Source organism: Aquarana catesbeiana, linkage group LG01 (genome assembly GCF_042186555.1).
Source record: "Aquarana catesbeiana isolate 2022-GZ linkage group LG01, ASM4218655v1, whole genome shotgun sequence".
In the NCBI taxonomy this organism is placed as follows: domain Eukaryota; kingdom Metazoa; phylum Chordata; class Amphibia; order Anura; family Ranidae; genus Aquarana; species Aquarana catesbeiana.
Window position 1 is genome coordinate 204,679,484 of NC_133324.1, and position 12,303 is coordinate 204,691,786.

At 40.4% G+C, this 12,303-nt stretch overlaps 1 protein-coding gene across 2 annotated transcripts in view; it reads left to right on the plus strand.

Annotated features, from left to right (window-relative positions):
- SRFBP1 (serum response factor binding protein 1) overlaps positions 1–12,303 on the plus strand; it is a 213,506-nt gene that overhangs the window by 23,811 nt on the left and 177,392 nt on the right. Inside the window, exon 2 of one of the 2 annotated variants that reach the window (XM_073624678.1) lies at positions 5,696–5,779. The exons of the other annotated variant lie outside the window; for it this stretch is intronic. The gene's annotated coding sequence lies outside the window, so the exon portion shown is untranslated. The remainder of the gene's footprint in view (positions 1–5,695; positions 5,780–12,303) is intronic. 2 annotated transcript variants of the gene reach the window in all.

The window sequence follows — 12,303 nt, forward strand, 5'->3', positions numbered from 1 at the left end:
TTCCAGCAGCTGTTTCTAGGCTGCCACATCATCAGTTCTGTGATACCACAGACAAATTCAGCTGGATTGCAGTTCAGTCCCTCCCTGCTGGACTATGAAAACTTGCAGCTATTGTCAAGTTTGTGAGTTAGCTAATTTATTTGTTTGGACAGTATATTATGTAAAAATGTATTGTGGCTACTAAGGGAAACTTGCAAACCAAAATATACAGCACCATTTAACTCGTCACATTTTAAAATGCATGTTTTCTGAATTTTCCAACATATAATGTAAAGTGACTTAAAATAGAGCACAATATACGTCCGGTCTTCTTCAAACGTCACTGTTGTGATTAAGTTTGCTGCAGTAAGGCAGCTTATTTATTTAAATGGGCTGACAACACACCGGAACAGAAATGGATACTGTACCTGTGTCTTTTTCTCCAATGCAGTGCATCACAAAGAATTCCTCCTCAAAAATTACACTCTCTTGATCTCCAAGAATCTGCTTTTTTCTGGTTCTGCTCCCATCTATTGCAGGAGCAATCTTCCACTTTCTCTTTCTGTAAGGTTCCCCAAGGCCCTGTTCTTGGACCTTTTCTCTATCTACACCTCTTTTTTTGGTCATGTACCTCTTATGGCTTCCAATACCATCTCCATGATGATGACTGCTCACCTCACTCTTTCAGTCTCCTCTCACATTACTAACTGAAAGATCAAAATAGATGTCACTCCACTTCTCAAAATCTTTCTAAAACCAAGCTTGTAATATTCACCCCCACTTGTGGCCTCCTCACAAACTTTTATATAAAGATCAATAATGCAATTATCAGTCCCTCCCCTCACGCCAGGGTACTAGGTGTAATCCTAGACTCTGCCCTGTCCTTTCAGCCCCAAATCCAATCACTGTAAAATTCATCCCTTGCTTGTGCGCACTGACTCTTGCGGAATGCGATAAACCTTGGCGCCCTCTGACCTTTATAAGGAAGACAGTTGCTGACAGACTTCTCTCACTGGTCTTCAGCTCCCTGATAAGAGTGTTCCTGTGTGCTTGTTACTTCTGGATCACCTGTTACCAACCCAGCTTGCTTCTGGACTCCCCCTTGCTTCTCTCCTGGCTCTGACCTCTCTGAACTGAGCTTGTTCCATGGACCTGTTTCTGATTACCTCCTGTGTATGACCCTGGTAGCTGCCGATAATGCTCCTGTCTACTCTTCTTGACGACTATGCTCTGACCTTGGCTTCCGTTCCTGACCACATATCCTGCTGTGAACTTGAACCTGAGGAAACATCACCACTGCAGATCCATCTGACTACCATACAGCTGGCAACCTGTGCTTCTTTGGTCTCAGTATCTCCTGTCACCATTTCCTGGGGTGTGGTGCATCTAGCCGCAAGGGTTCAGTGTAAGGAGTTACTGTAGAAGTACCTGTGCATTCCTTGAATGTGCTTTGAGTGGAATTCACAAAGGTCCTGTTGCCAGTGACAATTGCATCTGTTTTCTGTTATTTTTCCCTGACCTGCCACATGGCTGTTTGTCTCCTCAACTGTATGGCTTTCCATATAAAACATACAAGGGGAAGAGTTGAGCCCTTTTCAACTTATCTAAGGGGTTAGTGAGAAGAGGGCACCAGGCACTGTTAATTTAGTCGACTAAAACATTTTAGTCGACTAAATGAATACTATTTTAGTCGACTAAAATACAACTAAAACAATTGAGACGACTAAAACTAAAAGCCATTTTAGTCAAAAGACTAATATGAGACTAAAACTAAAATGCCATTTTAGTCAAAAGACTAAAATGAGACTAAAACTAAAATGCCATTTTAGTCCAAAGACTATGACTAAAACTAAATTGCAATTACTGAAATGTACTGGAGATTTTAGTCGACTAAAATGTACTGGAGATTTTAGTCGACTAAAATGTACTGGAGATTTAGTCGACTAAATACGACTAAAACTAAAACAATTGCAGAAGACTAAAATGGGACTAAAACTAAAATGTCATTTTAGTCCTAAGACTAAAATTAACACTGCCACCAGGGCTACAAGGGAAATTATGCCCATCATTTTGTCTTTGATCTGTATTACTGATTTGTAATGAACTTCTTTCACAGTTGAAATTCTTTGCTCAAAACATAGTTTTAAACAGCCCTTGCCCTTTTATAATAAACAGATAAATGGTTCTTACTCCCTTTGTATTTAAAATTAATTTATTACATTGAACTATAATGTTTTGTCAATACTCCCATTGAAGTTAGTTCTATGTTTGTTGCTTGATTACCTTTATTAATGTAACTACATAATGACGTCGTGTCTGCAGTCTGTAGTTGAAATGTGTTTTTGGGTAGTTGTCACTCTGAATTGTTACAAGGTACTGTTTGTTCTATATCTCGGATTACTTTCTACATCCATCTGTCTTCCAACTAATTTATATTCTACAGATGGAATAACAATTTCAGCAGTTCTTTTCTTTAGAAAACATGAATTCCATAGGAAAAGGCAACAGATTTTATGGCTTGTTTTATGATCAAAAAAGTCAGTGGTCAAGTTGAGGTCAGTATTTTTTGGGCTTTATCATGATGAGCTTACAGTAAACAATATAGTATGTGCAAAAAAAGTTCCCAACAAACTATATAGTTTTTCAAATTTAGGATTTGTAGAAATAAAAAAATGGTATTGTTGATTTTTAGACATTTCATGATAGTTATTAGCGCACACAAGCACAATTTTAACACTTTACCATACCTTGGCGTCCCTGGTCTTCTGGCTACTGATCTGTAGTCTGGACTGAAAGCTGTCTGTGATGGTTCGGTCTTTGTGCTAGGGGTGCATTGTGAATGCATGCTGAGCACTCAATCGGGCCACCCAGCGACGCATATGTGCAGCATGTGAGTGTTAAAGCCCACACTTTTGCCACTGCACATATGTATTGGGCGGTCATAAACGGGTCAAAGAAAGCCCTTCTAAATTTAAAAAGGTAAAACTGTACTGCAATAGAAACAAAATAAACATGCACACAGTTAGGCCTCATTCACACAGGCATACTTAAAGCGTGCCCCCATGCCATGTTTGCCCACATGGGATGGACCGATGTTCATCATGTCTGTTGGTAGGCAGCAGCTGCACGGACATGGACATATTGGGAGAGGCAGCTTTGTGTAGCCACTGCGTCACAATAGATATGAATGGGACTTCCTACACGCAGAGAATACCTGTACATCCTGTACGGGCGAACACATCCCTTTGCACAGAAGAATAATGAATTCCTAAAGACACAACAAGAACTAATGAGACTTTGAAGGTACCACACCAAAAACTTAAATTCACATTTTAATTACAAACAAATTAAGAGTTTAAAACGGGAAACATCCTTGACATATACAGTATCAAGGATACAAGTGAGCACACCCCTCACATTTTTGTAAATATGTTATTATATCTTTTCGTGTGATAACACTGAAGAAATTACACTTTGCTGCAAGTGAAAATGTCCAAATTGGGTCCAAAATGTCAATATTTTGTGTAGCCACCATTATTTTCCAGCACTGCCTTAACCCTCTTGGGCGTGGAGTTCACCAGAGCTTCACAGGTTTCCACTGGAGTCCTCTTCCATTCTACTATGACAACATCACCTTGCGCTCCTCCACCTTCCATTTGAAGATGCCCCACAGATGTTTAATAGGGTTTAGGTCTGGAGACATGCTTGGCCAGTTCATCACCTTTACCCCCAGCTTCTTTAGCAAGGCAGTGGTCGTCTTGGAGGTGTGTTTGGGGTCGTTATCATGTTGGAATACTGCCCTGCGGCCCAGTCTCAGAGGAAAGGGGATCATGCTCTGCTTCAGTATGTCACAGTACATGTTGGCAATTATGGTTCCCCAAATGAACTGTAGCTCCCCAGTGCCGGCAGCACTCATGCAGCCCCAGACCATGACACTCCCACCACCATGCTTGACTGTAGGTAAGACACATTTGTCTTTGTACTCATGTGGTTGCCATCACACGCTTCAGAACCAAATACAATTTTCTTGGTCTCATGAGACCACAGGACATGGTTCTAGTAATCCATGCTCTTAGTCTGCTTGTCTTCAGCAAACTGTTAGGCTTTCTTGTGCATCATCTTTAGAAGAGGCTTTCTTCTGGGACAAAAGCCATGCAGACCAATTTGATGCAGTGTGCGGCGTATTGTCTGAGCACTGACAGGCTGACCCCCCACCCCTTCAACCTCTGCAGTAATGCTGGCAGCACTCATACGTCTATTTCCCAAAGACAACCTATGGATATGACGCTGAGAACATGCACTCAACTCCTTTGGTCGACCATAGCGAGGCCTGTTCTGAGTGGAACCTGTCCTGTTAAACCTCTGTATAGACTTGGCCACCATGCTGCAGCTCAGTTTCAGGGTCTTGCCAATCTTCTTATAGCCTAGGCCATCTTTATGTAGAGCAACAATTCTTTTTTTCAGATCCTCAGAGAGTTCTTTGCCATGAGGTGCCATGTTGAACTTCCAGTGACCAGTATTAGAGAGTGAAAGCGACATTACCAAATTTACCACACCTGCTCCCCATTCACACATGAGACCTTGTAACACTAACGAGTCACATGACACCGGGGAGGGAAAATGGCTTATTGGGCCCAATTTGGACATTTTCACTTAGGGGTGTACTCACTTTTGTTGCCGGTGGTTTAGACATTAATGGCTGTGTGTTTAGTTATTTTTAGGGGACAGAAAAATTACACTGTTATACAAGCTGTACACTCACTACTTTACATTGTAGCAAAGTGTCATTTCTTCAGTGTTGTCACATAAATATAATAATAAGTAAAAATAATAAATAAAATATTTAGAAAAATGTGAGGGGGGGTACTCACTTTTGTCAGGTACTGTAGGTGTTTATTATAAAAGAACTGCAATTACATATAATGACATTTACAGATGGATAGATCCCCAGATGCTATGATGGTTCTCAGGGAGAACTGGCATGGATTCTGTCAAAAGTATTAAGAGTACACGCAGCCAGAACCAGGGAAGTAGGGCCCCGACCACTGCATTTCAGGGAAAACCCAACACACATAAAGGTAAACTCTTTTACTTTGTACCAATAAAAATGTGAATTTTTTTTCAATTCACCTTAACGCTTACATGAATTAAGGGAGAAGTCCAGCCTGAGCTTTTTAGGCTGGGCTTCTCTGGGTCACAGGAGTGCAATTCGTTTTACACTCCTGTGACCTGTTTTCAGCGGATTGCGGTCTGAAGTCTGCTCTCTGACGTCACTGCCATCAGTCGAGGCAGTGCGCCATTCCGACTTCCTAAGTCTGGATCCGCTAGCTGTCTTGATTGATGGCAGTCTCTGCAAGACACTAAGACGGCCGCTCCCTGCCCCTCCACAGCTCAGTGCTCCAATGAGCGTGGAGGATCGGAGCAGGAGAGATGCTGACTGACAGGAGTAAGAACCGAGCCATTGCCGGTGTTAGGTGACTCGGTTCTCAGTGCAGAGATGCCAGGGGACAGCTACAGCATTGGTCTGATGCTCCATCCGCTGAGGTAAGTATGAATCTAAAAAAAATGAAAACCCATACTTCTCTTTTAAGGTTAAAAAAAAATACAACCACTTTAACGCTGTGCCTTTTTGGAAAACATTGAAAATTGAAGGTGTTTTTTGCTATGAAAATTTTCTCCTTCTTCCCATTTGCTGCACTGACATTGAATTTGGAAGGATTCCAGGATTATTCACAAAATAAAACAGATTGGCGGACACTTTCCACTCACATCCTCCGTGCATAAGGTGGTCATGAGATAGGTAAGGCAGAGCCGATAAATGTAGTTTACATTGATTCAGCCATGCATGTTTGAGCCCTTATATTGCCAGGACATATTACATATGTCATTAGCCACCTTGAGGAAGGCACAGCTAGAAGATTTGTAATTCATCCGCAGTAGTGAAAGAGTTTCAATCTTGGCACATTTACGTTTGCTAATAATGTACATTTTGGATTGCCTATTCAGGTATGAATGATGTCCTGCTTCTCCCTTTTTCCAAGCGTTAGACCCTGTGTTAGCGCCATGCAGAATAGTGTCAAGGCTTAGTTGATGATAGATCATTGGGCACCAGACACAATCACTGAATGCTATGAGGAGTTCAAATGCTCCCCAAAATCTTGGAAGTGATGGTATTTGCTGTACCTTTGACAGAACAACAGGATAGCAGGGGAAATCATGGAGAACTAAAGACTAGTTCACACCACAATTTCTGCATTCTGGATGCGTTTCTGCATGTGCATTTTTTATGCATTTTACCACTCTAGATGCGTTCCATAGTGAAAACATGCAGCATGTTCTATTTTTGTTGAATGCACTGGAACACTCTGCACTAATGTGAACTAGGCCCATTAAAATACATAATGAAAAATACAAGCGCGCCACCAATGAATATATATAGTGATATAATGTATATAACAGCTATATCCACGTGATTTACCACTGTTTTTGTGAGAAAGTAAATAAAAAAAAATATGAAAAATTTGTGATACATTCTACAAAATAACTAGGATAACCTATTGTGCATAGTGTTTATATGTCACAAATAAAAAGCAACTAAGTTACTCCATATACTGGTAACCTAATATAAATATCTTTAAATTAAATTCTTTTCAGAATTGTGAAACATTGTTACAAATTATGTGCCTTTTTAGACATGGTGTTCACAGGTCTCCGTTCCCAGTAGAAGTCTGTTGAGTGCAAACGTGCGTCAGATGGAGCAAGCGGCTGTAATGCCATCACGTTTTATTCATTTTTTCCCGATGCAGTAAGAAGGCTCAACCCTCTGCTGCCTGTGAGCTATTGCTATTTTTTATCCGGTTCCCTTTACTGTGCACAATTTGCGGTGTTACTTGCTGTGCAGTTTGATTTGACTTTTTGGCTTGCAGTTCCCGGAATGCTGTGTTTTTAGTGCTGTGTGCATTTGTTGTGTGCATATGTGACTTTTGATAATAAATTTTATACATCTACACTATGGAGTCTCCCCCGTTTTATCTTCACTGAGGGGTCTGGATATGTGGAGGATCCAGGGAAGATAATTGATCTTCCCTCCTGCAGTTGTGGAAATCAACACCTGAACCTTAAAGAAGTGTCTGTTTGCTGTTCCACTGAAAGAAGAGAGGACAGCTTTCTGGAGTGTTATCCGGGTGGAGATCACAGAAGCCGGCAGGCAAATGCAACAAGCCCATTAGATCTCTATAATCTGAGATCCAACAGATTCGGTAAGCGAGCATTTTTACGTTACCTAAAGTGGGAAGATCATCTGTGTGTGTCCAAGCAGAAGATTTATGGTTGATCTACAATACAAGATATCCTCACACGGACTTCATTGTTTGTGATATATCACGAGGGTGTATATTCTTATTAAATATCTCTTTGTAGAGGAACAATTATTGATTTAAATTGGCATGTGAAGAGGGAGCAACCAGATTGCTGATAATAAAATCACAAGCACATAAATCAACACAATTTTTCTTTTCACATAAACACCAGTTCTAAAAAGGCACATAATAATATGTATGTGTAACAATGTTTCACAATTCTGAAAAGAATTTCATTTAAAGATATTTGTATTAGGTTACCAGTATATTGAGTAACTTAGTTGCTTTTTAGTTGTGACATATAAACACTATGCACAATAGGTTATCCAAGTTATTTTGTAGAATGTATCACAATTTTTCATATATTTTTTTTTTATTTACTTTCTCACAAAAACAGTGGTAAATCACGTGGATATAGCTGTTATATACATTATATCACTATATATATTCATTGGTGGCGCGCTTGTATTTTTTCATTATTACTTTGGGTCCTTTTTGTATTTTTGACTTACACAAGCAGCTGTACCTGTGGGATCTCTATATGGTTAGCGCAAAATATATTCTTCTGACACACCATTACAATACATGGAAAACACTGCATAAAAGTTTTAATGCAAATTAAAAAGACACTGGACTGCATCTGGTGTGAACCAGCCCTCAGATAAGTGGGTAAGAGAGTGTGCTAATCAAAGGCTATTCAGGCTATGAAGACCTGAATAGCTCTTTAAGGGCTCCTGCACATTGCAGATCAAAAATAAAAAATATTTCTCTGCCTAAAAGCTTGAAGAAGCTTGTGCTTTTTGGTGCTCTTTTGTGTGTTTTTATTGCATGTTTTTGAGATATTTCTAGCTCTTTCAAGCTTTTGTGGGCATAAGCTTTTTTGTTCACAAACCCTCCTCTCAGCTCATTTTTTTCCAAATTTTTTTTTTTTTGCGCTTTTTCGTGCATTTTTGGATGCTTGGGTGTCTTTTCTGCTTGAAAGCTCCTCTCAAAAATGTGAATTTGGTCTACTCATCTCAAACAGCCCTATGCTGGAGGAAATGTGGGGAATCTGGTACTCTATACCATACACGCTGGTCTTGCATATCAATGAGGTCATTTTGGAATATGATCTTTTCCACATTGTCAGATATATGTGGCTAACACATGGCTCCTAATCCAGAGCTAGCCATCTTGCACAAGAACATTCATGAATTTCAACCCAAATTCCGAGTAGTGATTATACAACTTTTATTAGCAGCAAAAATCGCAAGGCAGTGAAACACTACCAATCCACCTTACCCCAGTAATGCCATTCTCGCCCTAAACCATCAGTGTGAGATGGAGAACTTATTGGCGATCACAACCCTCAATATCACAGCATTTAAAGTGGGATCTCTGGTTATCAAACCCTAAGTGTACAGTCAAAGTTTGAATGTGTTTATATTATGATGACTGGTTTTCCCTACCCTTGCCCCTCCTTCCCTATAATGCCCTTCCCTCCCCTTCTCCTTTCCCACCTTTGGCAAGCTTAACTTGCCTACTAACGACAAGCAATAGGTTAATTTATCCTCTGTACATGTGCACTGCAGATTACACCGTTATGTGGATTTGTGTACCAACTGATGTGTTGAACTACCTTGTCTCAAGTTTTGTTATTGCAACACCTCAATTTGTTTCAATAAAATTATGACACAAAACCATATTTGGCTGTGTTGCCACCCTCCCCAAGACGCAGTTTTGCTCCCAAATGGGGTGTCCAGGATGGGGAAACAACACCCCTACCGTAAGACTAGTACTGATATTACCTCCAAAGTTCAAGTTTAAATATGACTCTTATTTGGCATTGTAGCCATATAAATAATCTTTTGTTGTACATTCTACTGTATACAGAGTGTACCACCGTTATCTGTTTATATCCTTCTTTATGAAAAACTAACTGAAAACTACTGATAATAAAAAATGCAAGTTTGGTGGGGGGGGGGGGGGTTTCTGCTTGTAAGCTCATATGCCTGTAAACTCTTAAAAAAAAACGCCATAGTGTGCATGGACACATTGGCTAACATGGAGGGGAGTTTACAGGCAGAAAAAAAGAACTAAAAAAAGCTCAAAAGCCTGTAGGGGCAGCTTCTTTGAGATGCAGTGTGCATGAGCCCTAAAACCGATCTTCTGGCAAGCAGCTAAAGTGCACAATTGAAATATCCATGTTTTGCCTGCCAAAGGCTTTGTAATTCAGTTTTGTCATCCCTGAACCTCTGCCAGTCAGCAAAGCAAAGTTGCAGCCTTCTTTTCAGCAGCAGCACAATGTATTTAAAGTGGTAGTAAAGTATTTTTTTAACCACTTACGGGCGCCTGCCGCAGTTTTACATCGGCCGTTGGAAGGAGGATATCGTTGTTATGGCAGCAGCTAGCTGCCATAACCCCGGTATCCCCTTCTTCAGCGGGCAGTCCGCTACAAGATAAAAGTGGTCTCTGCGGCGGATTCACTGCAAGATCACTTTTATCGGCGGTGGGAAAGGGGAGCCGCAATCCGGTGCCCTCCGCTGCTTACCCGATCCGTCGGCAGCAGCGGAGGAAATCACGTCCTGTCACTAGCTGGGTATGGAGACGAGTAAGGGGAAGATGGCTCCAACTATCTCTGTACAATTGCTGGGTGGAAGCGACGTCAAAATGCCACTTCCGCCCACAGCTCTTAAAGGGACGTTTTTTTAAATGACAATTTTTTTTTTCAATTGTTATTGCATTTTAGTGTAAATATGAGATCTGAGGTCTTTTTGACCCCAGATCTCAAATTTAAGAGGTCCTGTCATGCTTTTTTCAAGGTATGTTTACATTCCTTGTAATAGGAATAAAAGTGACTTTTTTTTTTTTTTTTTTTTAAAACAGTGTAGAAATAAAAGGTAAAATAAATAAGAAAAAAAAAAAAATTTTTTTAAACGCACCCTGTCCCGACGAGCTTGCATGCAGAAGCGAACGCATACGTGAGTGGCGCCCGCATATGAAAACGGTGTTCAAACCACACATGTGAGGTATCGCCGCGATTAGTAGAGCGAGAGCCATAATTCTAGCCCTAGACCTCCTCTGTAACATAAAACATGCAACCTGTAGAATTTTTTTTAAATGTCGCCTATGGAGATTTTTAAGGGTAAAAGTTTGTCGCCATTCCACAAGCGGGCACTATTTTGAAGCGTGACATGTTGGGTATCAATTTACTCAGCGTAACATTATCTTTCACAGTATAAAAAAAATTGGGCTAACTTTACTGTTTTATTTTTTAATTCAAAAAAGTGTATTTTTACCAAAAAAAGTGCGCTTGTAAGACCGCTGCGCAAATACGGTGTGACAGAAAATATTGCAACGACCGCCATTTTATTCTCTAGGGTGTTAGAAAAAAAAAGTATAATATTTGGGGGTTCTAAGTAATTTTCTAGCAAAAAAAACTGTTTTTAACTTGTAAACAACAAATCTCAGAGGCTTGGTCCTTAAGTGGTTAATTAAACTTGTACCTACAGGTAAGCCTATAATAAGGCTTACCTGTAGGTACAGTGAATATCTCCTAAACATGATCTGTTTAGGAGATATTCACATTGCATGTAGCTGATGATGTCACCGGTGCATGTGCTCTGAAGGCACGGCATAGCTGTGCTGTCCCTTCAGAGCTCTATGCCATGGCTGTGACTACTGCGCACATTCATGGAAGTGACTGGCCAATCAGACAGCCGGAGTATGCGAATCCGGAAAGAAGACCGGTGAAGACGGCAGCCCTGTCAGCGGTGACAGTGTGCCGCTGGAGGGCTTCCTTCTAAGGTAAGCGTTTCATATGCGATGCATACTAGCACATTATGCCATTGTCTTGCAGGGTTTTTTTTTTTTTTTTTTAAAGGCTTCGGTTTACTACCGCTTTAAACTCCAAAACAAACATTCAATATGTTGAGGCTCATCAATCCTTAGATGTGGTGGCTGCATTCCTTTTTCTTTTCTTTTTTTTTTTTTTTTTTTTATTCTTTTTTCTTTTATTTTCACCTAGTGATCCAGCCAGTAACACATTTCCTGTGATGGATGTTTAACAGAAACGCCTTTTGTACAGCAGCATTGTCATTTTGCAAGCCTGGTGATGATGTTGCAAGGAGTAAGAAGGTCATTGATACAGTGTTGCATGACCGCCCAATTGTCATTCAAAGTGTGACAGTGCTAAAAATTGACCTGAGCAGGAAGGGGGTAAAAGTGCCTTGTATTGAAGTTGTTTAAAAACAAAATAAAGAAAGTAATGGTATAACATGCTCTAGAGGGTAGGTGGAAGTTTGGGGTAATTGTGGGTAATGTAGAAAAAATAATTGCGCAATCCAAATATGAACAATAATTGTGATACAAATTGTGTAAATTAAAGATCAATATGTTTCCATACAAAAAGCACCAAAAAAAATGGAAAAAATGAGCTGAGAGGAGGGTTTGTGAACAAAAAAACTTATGCCCACAAAAGCTTGAAAGAGCTAAAAAAATCTCAAAAACGTGCAATAAAAATGCGCAAAAGAGCACCAAAAAGCACAAGCTTCTTCAAACTTTTAGGCAGAGAAATAAAAGCAGTTTTTTTTTTTTTTTTTGAGCTGCAATGTGCAGGAGCCGACTCGGTTCACACAGGGACGACTTGTCAGGCGACCTAGTCGCCTGACAAGTCGCCTCCCGTTCTGTGCTATGGAACCGTTCTAAGGGGAGTGACGCAAGTCGCTCCGACTTAGAAAAAGGTTCCTGTACGACTTTGGGGGCGACTTGCATAGACTTCTATACAGAAGTCGTTTTGCAGGTCGCCTCGGTGAGGCAACCTGCAAGTCGTGCTGCCTCTGGTGTGAACCGAGGCTTAAAGAGCTTGGTCACTTTTGCTATTCAGGTCTTCATGGAGCCTTTGATTAGCCCACTCTCTCTTATCCACTTATCTGAGGGCTGGTTCACACCAGATGCAGTCCAGTGTCTTTTTAATCTGCATTAAAAA